The sequence below is a fragment of the Schistocerca americana genome, chromosome 7, assembly GCF_021461395.2.
Source record: "Schistocerca americana isolate TAMUIC-IGC-003095 chromosome 7, iqSchAmer2.1, whole genome shotgun sequence".
Lineage (NCBI taxonomy): Eukaryota > Metazoa > Arthropoda > Insecta > Orthoptera > Acrididae > Schistocerca > Schistocerca americana.
In genome coordinates, this window is record NC_060125.1 from 124,190,546 (window position 1) to 124,202,811 (window position 12,266).

The following is a 12,266-nucleotide window of genomic DNA, read 5'->3' on the forward strand; positions in this document are numbered from 1 at the left end:
TCAAATGCAAAGTGGAATAATTATCGAACTGAATGACACTTTAGCTACCATGCAAAGCGAGACAGCTGACATCCGAAACGCAACCAAGAATCTTGATTCCACCGTAACCACGGTTAATCACAGATTAGACAGAGTAACTACGCAGGTAGAAAAATTAACCGAGGGAATGTCAAACTTGACTCTGGAAACGGAAACGAAAGTAAAGGAGAGGCTAGATAGTCATGAGAGAGAATTTAGAGAAAAGTATGAGAACTGGATTGCTGGAAAGGACAAATTTGTCGAAGATAAAATTAACAAAGACCTAGTAGAGACTGTGAAAGCAACCACTCTTGGTATCTTGTCAGCTCCTGGAAGCTCCGGTGATACCGTAATGTCTGAACTCGGTAGCATTAGGCGTACCCTTCAGCAAGAATTACCAAATTGGAAGCAAGAGGTAACGGAACAGCTAGATAATCTGAAGGCACAAGTGAATAGTAGTTCCCGAATACAGAGACCGAATTTTCCCAACTCTTTAGCCTCAGAGGAAGAAGATGAATTATTTCGTCAATTCCGAATACCTGTTGTATCTAATGAACACACTTCGCCACCACATATTCCAGTTAGTCACCGAAACCAAGATTCTGACTCAGTAGTAAAAATGATGAAGGAAGAAAGCATGATAAAGCATCGAGTTTTTCAAACCTTTAACCCGGAAAAACGAAATATCCACCCAATTGTTTTTCTTCGTGGATTCTACGGCATTTTCCAAATTCGTGGACTGATAGACAGCGTATCCAATTTGTTACCGGATATATAGGTGGCGTATCGGCAATATGGGGAACAGAAATGGTTGATAAGTGTCGAACATATGAGGAGTTTGAGCACTGTTTCCTCAGCAAATTTTGGAGCGAAGGTGTTCAGAAGCGCCTTCGTAAAGAAGTCTATAATGCAGAACAATGTGACCCCAGAAATAGTAGCCTGAGAAAGTACTTCGAAAAATATCTTGGCAAAATTAGGTATTGGGATAACCCTATCAATAGTAAAGATGTAATTATGATTCTCAAGTCTAAATTACCCATTTCGATTCGTGAAAAGCTGATAGCCATACCAGATGATGATCCAGATACCTTTCTGTCGATATTAGATTCCCTAGACCTGATCTATGAGGATATGAGAGCTAACAAACCGCGGAATACTCCGCACAATTCTTGGCCACAACATTACGACAGTAACGGCTATGAAAAGCCAGGGAACGATTCAAAAAATAGTAACGATTGGCAAAACGGAAATAAAGGCAGTGGGTATCCGCACAAAAGGAATAGACATAATCAACACAACCGATTCAATCCCGTGTATAACACGTCTGGTAACCAGTACGGCAATCAATCGTACAAGCAGAAGTTTGGAAACGGTTTCAGTCAAAAAGGTTGGCAACAGCAGAGCGGATCGCAATGGAATGCAACGTACTCGCGCAGCCAACACTCAGATTACGGGCAGCAACAAACAGCTGATAACGCCCACTCATACCAATACAACTCCGCGCCTAGTAAAAATCAAGCGCAGGGAATGTACAGAAACACACAGTTTAACGGCAAACCACAGTGTGAAGGTGGATTTCACAGTAACAATTCCCGAAATCATAATAGTAATAAAAATCATCAGACCCCGCGAAGGCATTACAATCCCCCTGTATTTTTCGCAAACGCGGAAGACAGTAACACGTATTGGACACCAGAACAAACGCAGCAACATTTTGACACGAGGTTTGTGCATAACAGTAATTTTGTTCCTCAGTGTTCTCACAATGTCAGATTGGTCGAACTTTCTAATGATGAAGGCCAATCAAAACCACACAAGCAGGAAAACTAAGTTCAGCATCTGAAAGCTCCTTAAGTGATGCTGTGAGACAGAATGGGGGCGACCACTTCGACGGAGAGACTAACCATGACGTACTTGTACTGAGATACAATGACGGGATTGACATGAGACAAGAATTATTACAAGAGAAAGAGACGACTGACGGTGATGAACCGATAGATGACCAAGTGCAAGCTATGACAAAACTTCCTATAGCCGGAATTTTGACGACTGTAATCCTAGATACCGGTGCCAATATTAATGCTATGTCCTTATGTTTCTATAAGCAAATTAGTACATTAATTAAAATTCCAACATTACCCGTCCAAGGATGTTCAAGGTCAATTCAATTCCTAAGTGTAACAACACAAGTGCTAGTTTAGACGCCAGAATAAGACAAGCTCTAACAACGTTGACCACCCAAGCCAATTTACGCAAGAAGGCGTATGACAAACATATTAATAAGGTGTTAACTTATAAAGTAGGCGAAAAGGTCTTGCTAAAAACACACTTTAAACCATCGTTGCTCTTACACAAAAATGGAAAATGGCAAAGTCTTTTTGAGGGACCTTACGAGATCCTTCGTATACCGCATACAGGTTGTTATCTGATTTCTGATCCCGCAAATGGAAATATAAAAGGGTTATACCATCACTCTGATCTTAAAAAATATCATGCTACAGAATAAATCAAAGGAAAGCTTTATGATGACAAGAGAAGGTTAGCCGCTAGTGACTAAGTGACAACTGATTTGACTTCGTTAAAAAAATGCTTAGAATATATTACACGACAGTGAGTCTATCTTGCTATACAGCAGACAATTTAAAATATGTTATCTTGAGCCATAATTTAAGTACAGACAAGCTGATAAATGAAAAAAATTTCTTGTTTAACAAAGAAAGTGATCAACTCCAAGAACTCTAGTTTTAAGATTTAGTTTTAAGGAGATAATATTTAAGAGAGAAAAATGAAATATAAAGCGAAGGATGTGCCTAACAAGCCGGCTTCTGCGATATGAAATGCTAAAGAAGTGAAAATAAAACATAGTATGTAAGAATTTTTTTTTTTTTTTTAAGTTCAAGGAGCAATGATCCAGAAACGAAATTTATTTTCGTCAAGGACAAGGATCGCTTGACAATTATTGGTTCCTGATCCCACTAAAAAGGAAAACAAGTAACTAGTTTCTAAGTCAGCTATGTCTAGATTAAGTTCCAATGTACATAGAAATCTGGAACAGGTTCATCTGTGCATTAAAATAACGTAATGTTTACGAAGCATGTGAGTTACTTGTAAGTACCAACATGACCACGAAAGCGCTATCCTTCAGCTAGATAAACAAAGTAGCATTCATTGTAATTGCAATACGCAGGACAGATACATTCAAAGCCATAAGTGAAATAAATACCAAGTATAAGAGCGTAAGTGGCAAGGACAAAGCAATGATGACTTAAGGTCATATATAGAGATCAATGCAGTGTAGCGCAAGCAGGCGTAAAGGCGAGAATAAAATGACAATGAAACAGCCGGCAAAACAACGCAACTAGTTCTTAATTGGAGCGCGTACGCAGACGTACGGCGCAAAGGGAAATTAATTTCTAAGTCATAAGGAACAAGGAGTTGTTTGCTAGATTTGTTCTTCTATGTATTATTATACCTATGTCTTTCTTCTGAATTTGTTTAAATACCCTAACCCGCCTAAACCCGTCCCGTAGACTTGACGTCACAGATTGAGAAATGCGGTTGACGTGGAAGGCTGGTTTGGCATACGATTTTCAAAAGGAAACGCGTGAACGAAATCGGGAAAAGCTAGTTTCGAAATGTCTTTATTTTTCCTTTTAAAGTCAATCCGAGACGGAAACCGAGATCGCGATAAGGAATTTGAATATTTTCTTGAATGGTGTTCTGTTCTCATGTGTGAGGGCGATCAAATGTGACTGATTGATCCTCACATCTAGTAAAAAGAGAATTTTTGTTGAAATGACAGTGATAGCTTTAATGAATTTAATAAATAGAAAGAACGGTGGAAATGAATTAAAATAATAATAATTGCTAACAGATCGGAGAAACTAATGTATTGTGACTGTGAACTAAAAGCATAATTAGTCTTAGAGAAAGATGATGAACAATGTAAAGCGAAATCTTAAAGATAGTTACCAACAAAGTAACAGAAATTGAAATGGACATGATAATCGAAGCTCTCAATTAGCAAGCTTCAAAGTGAGACAAACTATTTGATTATAAACTGTAAAAAAATTGTGTACATAGTAGTGTATAAGTGAAGGCTTAAAATGGTGTGGAAGTCTGCCACAGACACGATGAAGATAAAAAGTGTTAAACGTGCAGATAGGCCGACGGACAGTGATAGTCCGGTTGTGTAACCGAAGGCGGTGATGTGATTACGTGCAGTGCATCGGAAACCAAATATGTTAGCTGCTTTGCAAAGTGCGAGCGCTAGCCTACCTTAAAATCTTCAAAATCGGCTGGACAATGTGGAGACAGGGATGGTTTCGATGGAGTCTCTGTCCCTGGTAATCCTCGTCCCTCCGCACCAGCTCAGCAAACCACAACACCATCGACGCAACGTGTTCACTGAACCGTGCGCGGAAAAGCTGAAGTACCGCGTGGAGGCTGGTGAGCGCCTCGAGTAGCGATTCAGCTCTAACAATCAGCCTGTGTCAACGTCCATCGACGCAACAAACGCGTTAAATTTAAAGTGATGTACTTGCACAGCACTCCCGCTGCAGTTCGACGAAACGGACTTTCCATGAAAGCCGCTCCCAAAATAAAAGACTCTTATATGAGTTCACAACATATCACATACTATGCTAATGTTATAGCCCGTGGATGAAATGCGAACAGCCAAACCACACGCGAATAGTGACAAAGTCAAATTCCTATGAATCCCAAGTCCTAAAATTAGATTTAAGCTTAGTTCTTAGACTAATGGGTATTTATATTTTTTGTTACATGTAACGTGTGTACGTAACGTGCGAGTGAGACTCGCCCGCCAGAGCTGATGAAAAGTTTTCTACTCGGAGACCGCAAAGTAGCGATCCAACTTCTCAAGGAAGCTTCACCTGGAGAAGAATCAAATTTTAACTTTCCTGTCAATACACAAACAATGAAAGCGTAAAAATTATAACAACTAGTGAGCAATGGAAAATGGACACGTGTGAGAAATTTCATGTGTGAGAAGTATATGTGTATAAAAATGGACACGTGTGAGAAATTCCATGTGTGAGAATTATGTGTGTATAAAAAGATGAATCCTATGTGTTTTCTTTCAGGAGCAAAGAGCCTATGAGCTCTGGACAATAACTTGAGGCCACAAAGATGGTCGGTATGAACTCTGTAAAAAAAAAAAGGACTGTAATGAGTATAATGTATAATGTCCATTGTAAACTTGTCTATGAATGAGAGATCACCATATTTGTGTAATACTAATAATCAAATGACAGGAATACTGTGTTTGATCAATGTAAATCTGTAAAGTACTCAATCCCATAATGTTAACGGCGACATGTGAATCTTGGTAATCTCCTTGATTTCCAAGATTCCCATGGAAGGCAATGTAACATTATGTGATTGCCTTATCATTTTAAATCATTCACTAATCGAGCAGTCGCTCGGCAACAGCTACAGGTAGCAAATAATGTTGCGAGAATGCAAAAGGTGAACGACCTGTGACGTAACTTGTTTATTGTCGAAGCGCCGTCAGAGATGCAGTGAGGTATTGACTTTGAAAACCGCGGCGCGAAAAACGGACAGAAGAAGAACACTTTTACACATTTTTTTTTTTTTTTTGTTTTTTTTTTGTTTTTTTGAGGTACGAGATATTCTCGATGAACAGTTATTCATTCTTCTCTTGTCTCCTGTAACTTGTGTCGGACGCGCATGACTTGCCGCCGTATTATTATCGTTAAAAATAATATTGTTTTAGTGTAAAGTAAATGTGTAATACTAAAAGTGCCTAGCAGTAGATTTATTGTGCGACGTGTATGTGAAAACGTCAAAGGAATTGTTTTCATTACGAGAAGTGCCAGTCAGAACGGCATCCATGTTAAATCCTTCATTGCAGTGTCAGTTCGTCTATTAATTGCCATAAATTCAGATTTAAATGGAACTGGTGTATGGACTATTTATTTAATATAGAATCTATGTCTCACTCCTTCATGAAGTTATTTAATTTTCTTTATGTTTCTGCCAAATAGAGAGTTCACAGTCACGAATTCTTTCGTCGAAATCGGACGGAAGTTGTATGCGGCGAAATATTTTCTCCGCGCCATATTCTATTGGTAAATGCATGATAAACTACGGTCCCTTAGGAAATTCATGTTGAGCTATCCAAAAATAATTATATTTTGAATAGGCATTTACTCTCTTCCGCAATGCAACTTCCGACTGATCAGACGATCCAACAAGAAACAGCCGCACACGGTCGGCGTTCGCAAATATGTTTCCACCGCTGATTATAGCTATATGTTACAGCACAAAAGTAAACATATTGTTATAATTAGCGGCTACGAACGGGGACATTTATAACTGTATGTTTATGTATACACATTACGTAAACATATCGTTATACCATTTATCCTGATAAACAGCTGGTTGGTAGTCATACCAATATATAAGCTGTGCAATGATTGCAGCAGAGCTGATATATGACATGACTGCATTCGTAGGTAGCCCGGCCTACAATTGGGCAGGACAAGACTGTGTCGGGACTGGAATAGGAAGTGCTGGGCGGGTGGCTTGGGCAGGTCTTATACATGGGTCTTCCACAGTTACATTATCCCTGTGGCAAGGGGCAGAGATTGGAAGTGGCATAGGGGTGTACTAGGATGTTGTGGAGGTTAGCTGGGTGATGGAACACCATCTTAGGAGGGGTGGGAGGAATCTTCGATGGGATGTCCCTCATTTCAGGGCATGATGGTAATCAAAGTCCTGATGAAGGATGTGTTTCAGTTCTTCTTGTCCAGGTTGGTTCTGGATGATGACTGTGGCACTCGTTTTTGACTTATTCTTAGGGGTGGTAGGAGGATTGGGAGTATGTTGGGATGTGGCATGAGAAACCCATTTGCTGACTAGGTCTGGCGGATAGTGCCTGTCTGTGAAGGTTGTTGAGATGACCCACCTAGAGGAAACTTCCTAGCCTCCCAACACCCCAAACCCATTGTCTGGTTCTGGTTCATTTATGATATTTTCATGATCTGGTCTCAGGGCCAAGGGATCCTATTCTCATTGCTTCACAGCCCCAGTACTTTCTCTCCCATCTGCTTCACTTATTCTCCTCAACCCAACATGCCATCTTCTTGGGTGTGACCATGTCCTCTCTGATGGCTCCATTGACACCTCTGTCCGCATTAAACTCACCAACCACCAAGAGTATCTGTATTTCAAGAGCTGTCATTCATTCCACATAAAAAAATTACATTATCTTAATGTTATGTACAGCACAATGAATTAGGTTTGACAAAAGATGCAGAAAAAAAAGCATTAATAGTATTACCTTATTTTCTCCTTTTGTACTTCACATTTGACCTAGCTGACTTTAAAACTGCACTGTCTAACTATTACGGAATGGAACTCTCCACAAGACATGTTCATGTTTAAAGTAATTGGCAGTTGACTTTTAATCGGAGCTACTGAACACCTGTTTTTATTGTCTGACCCCTTACTGGACATTAAGTTAAAAATGTGTTCAAGACATGCATTTGATCCAGGAACACTCATTATAAAAGAAACAAGTTCTCTGATTCTATTAGTTTCTGTTGTTCTTTATGACTAATAATGACAACTACTTGTTTGAGGCATCTATTGTACCCTCCAAAATACTGACAGGAATGTTCCTAACAAGACAAAACCCTTCTTGTAGGTAGAAATGCTAAAAACTTCTATTCAGTTTGATTCTTTCTGAAGAAGATACAGCTTCTATGGCATTTTTAACTCCGATTCTGAAAAACTGTTGTTCTTTCCTTTGTTCCAGTTTTCTCTTCAGTAAGCATATTTTGTCATAACTTCAACCACAGAAATAGTGTATTTTTCTAAGATCTTCATACACTGAATATATTTTTCCTGCGTGGAATGTTTTCCTCTATTATATTGAAATCAAATATGCATTTATATATTTAAAAACAAAGATGATGTGACTTACCAAATGAAAGTGCTGGCAGGTCGACAGACACACAAACAAACACAAACATACACACAAAATTCAAGCTTTCGCAACAAACTGTTGCCTCATCAGGAAAGAGGGAAGGAGAGGGAAAGATGAAAGGATGTGGGTTTTAAGGGAGAGGGTAAGGAGTCATTCCAATCCCGGGAGCGGAAAGACTTACCTTAGGGGGAAAAAAGGACAGGTATACACTCGCACACACACACATATCCATCCGCACATACACAGACACAAGCAAACATTTTCAAATATGTATTTAAATATATTTAGAGAAAAAAACAGACACACACTTATTTTTATGGGACAACAGTACATAATACAAGATGTCTTATACAATACAGGATAGGTGGCAGTCCTACACAGAGGCCTTCACAGACAGGCAGTGTCCTCCAACCTTGTCCACAAACAATTTCCCATGCTATATCTCCATATACCCCCAATCCTCCCACCATTACCAAGAATCAGCTACCATCATCCAAAACCACCTTGGACTGAAACAACTGGACCACATCCTTTGTCAGAGCTTTGGTTATCTATCATGATGTCCTGAAATGAGGGACATCCTTCTCAGTTTTCCTTCCCAACCCTCCTGAGACGGAGTTCTGTTGCCCACCCAATCTGTACAATACCCTAGTTTATCCCTATGTCTCTCCCAGTCTGAATCCCTTGTTACAGGGATCATGTCCAGGTGCAAGACCTGCCCATTCACCCACCCAGCACTTCCTATTTCAGTACCACCACAGCTGTGTCATACTCCATCAGAGGTCAGGCCACTTATGAAAGTAGCCATGTCATATACCAGCTCTGCTGCAATCATTGCACAGCTTTTTGTATTGGTATGACTATCAACCAAGTGTCTGCCAAGATGAGCAGCCACTGCCAAGCTGTGGTCCAGAGCGAGGTGGAACACCCTGTGGCACAACATGTAGCCAAACATAACATGCTCAATTTCAGTGGCTGCTTCGCAAACAGAGTGGTGTACAAATTTGCAGTCAGGCTACATGGGATAACCACGAGTGTGCTCCTGCTGTCACAGCTGGCCGCCTCCTAACCAACACACAGCCATCACTGAAACCGAGGCAGAACCAGCTTTCATCAGAAAACACAACAGACCTCCACTCTGCCCTCCAGTGAGCTCTCACTTGACACCATTGAAGTCACAAATGGCAGTGGAAAGCATGCTACAGGGCAACTGTCTCAGAGATGTCCTTGAAGTAACTGATTTGTAACAGTTCATTGCGTCACTGTGGTGCCAACTCCTCAAATTGATGCTCCAGATGCAGTACGATGTGTCAAAACTATATGCCAAACACAATGGTTTTCCTCTCAATAGTGCCACATGGCCATCTGGATCCCCACCTTCTTGCAACCATAATTTCTCATGACCACCACTGCCAGCAACCGTGTGCATTGGTTACACTCCTGCCAAGTCTTCCTGCATTATCTCAGAAGAAACAATGAGCTTCTCATAGCCCTATTAATGACCTCGTCGTTCAGACTCATTGAGGTGTTGATAATGGCATCTTTGTCTCTTTAAAGGCATTCCTGGCTAGCATCAACTCATCGCTCCAATCTCAAACTTAACTAATGCACCTGACCATTACAGTGTGTATTTAAAGCAAACCTGATTTGTATCCTCATAGTGGTGTTAGTAACGCTACTCTCAAGCTACTGGTGGAAAATTGTAATACACATCATCTTTCAGATGTAGAAACACTCTACTAACTTTCATTCATGTCACACAACTCCTTTGTGTGTTGAAATTTTTTCCAGCAGTGTATATAAGCTACAGACTTATACGACTATGCATCAGCCACGTTATGCAAACTTTGCAGCACACATGGCACAACAGTATGATGCTTGCCCAGCTGCTTTTTACCCACCCCAGCAGTTTTCCACAGACTCCTTTGAAACAAATCACTCAACTCTCCCCACCATCCCACCCACCCTCCCACCCACAATGTTGGCGGATAGGACTACACATAACATACCTTTTGGCCCACTCCAGAAATCTAAAACCAAGCTGATAATTTGTCAGTTCTGAGAATTTGAAAAAAACTTCTTACTTCATTAATACATACAATACTTCAGTTGTCATACAATTCAGAAAAACTTCAATGATATCAGATTCTATTATTCTGATTGACATGTATGTATCTATCACAGATAACTTGTTACAGTTCTGATAAAATGATCCATTTTTTCACTACAAAGAAGTTTGTTTTGCACCAACATGAGTCACAGCAATCCTCTCTATCAATGTTATATGCTTCCTCATGTTGGTGTCCACCAACGGAAAGAATGGTTACATTATTGCACACAGTTCATCAAATAAAGTTAATGGCATGTAGTAGAGAAGGAAAAAATTCTCAGTATCTGCTCAAAGTGTCCTGTGAAGCAATCAAAGCTCGTAAGCTTAATCGAGAACTAGTTTTTGGGTGGCAGCACAATTCTTTTTAGGTTCTACGTGACAACTGCAGTGGACGAGAGATTGGCTCCAGCCCTGAGAGCCGAAGACAGAGGAGCAGGAAGCGTCTCACTGCATCCAGGTGCACAGCCTCCTGTCTGAAGCAGGCCATAGTGATGGGAACAACCGAATGAAAACGATCAATTCAGTCAGTTGTTGGAAAACAATTGCCTTATTCAGTTGTAGCTTTACTTATTGGTTAAATTATTTATTCATTTTCTTGAATGAAACAAGACTATGGGAGCAACCAAATGGAAACTGTTGGTCATAGTTTTATGTATTGGTAGAATTATTATTCCTTCATTTCTTTTGCGTGAAACCAGTCTCTGGGAGAAACCGAACGAAAACGGTACGCAAAATACCACCAGACTGTGATGACTGACTGAGTTATTCATTCTTTCTTTTCAAGTGAAAGCAGTCTTCAGTTTTTCCGTAGGCTGAAGAATTCATTCATTCTATTGAAACCTCTGTTTATTGGTTTAGTTGAGTTATCCTGTTATAATTCTGACTGAAACCAGTCTTTAGTACTTTCATTAGATGAAGTAAAGCAGTGGTTCACAATACAAATTGAGGTACCCATAACACCTAGATGTACATCTACATCGATGCTCTGCAGATCACACTCAAGTGCCTGGCAGAGGGTTCATCGAACCACCTTCACAATAATTCTCTATTATTTCACTCTCGAAAGGTGCACGGAAAAAACGAACACCTATATCTTTCTATGTGAGCTCCAGTTTCCCTTATTTTATTATGATGACTGTTTCTCCCTACGTATGCTGGCATCAAGAAAATATTTTTGCCTTCAGAGGAGAAAATTGGTGATTGAAATTTCATGAGAAGATCCCACTGAACAAGAAATATTTTTGTTTTAATTATGTCCACCCCAAATCCTGTATCATGTCAGTGATACTATCTCCTCTATTTCTCGATAATACAAAACATGCTGCTGCTCTTTGAACTTTCTTGATGTACTCCATTAAACCTATTTGGTAAAGATATCACACTGCGCAGCAGTACTCCAAAAGGGGATGGACTACCATAGTGTAGGCAATCTCTTTAGTAGATCTGTTGCGTCTTCTAAATGTTCTGCCAACAAAACACAGTCTTTTGTTTGCCTTCCTCACAACATTCTCTGTGTGTTCTTTCCAATTTAATTTTTTCGCAATTGTAATTCCTAGGTATTTAGTTGAATTTATGGCCTTTAGATTTGACACATTTATTGAGTAACTGAAGTTTAACGGATTCCTTTTAGCACACTTATGGATGACATCAGACTTTTCATTATTTAGGGTCAACTGCCAGTTTTTGCACCATAAAGATATCTTTTCTATATTGTTTTGCAATTTGTTTTGATCTTTACTAGACGATAATGACAGCACCATCTGCAAACAACTTAAGATGGCTGCTCAGGTTGTCTGTGACACTACCTTGGGGAACACAAGAAATCACTTCTGTTTTACTAAATGACTTTCCATCAGTTACTACGGACTATGATCTCTTTGACAGGGAATTACAAATCCAGTTGCATAACTGGGACGATATTCCATAAGCACTCAATTATATTAAAAACCCCCGGTGAGGTACCGTGTCAAAAGCCTTCTAGAAATTTAGAAATACGGAATCAATTTGAAATCCCTCATCAATATCATTCAGCACTTCGTGTTTCACAAGAAGGATGTTTTCTAAATCCATGTTGGCTGTGTGTCAATAGAATTAATTCATTTTAAGTTTAGAGGCAACATCCGTTGCAGATCATGGGCACTTACAGTGTTATTGCCAACACAC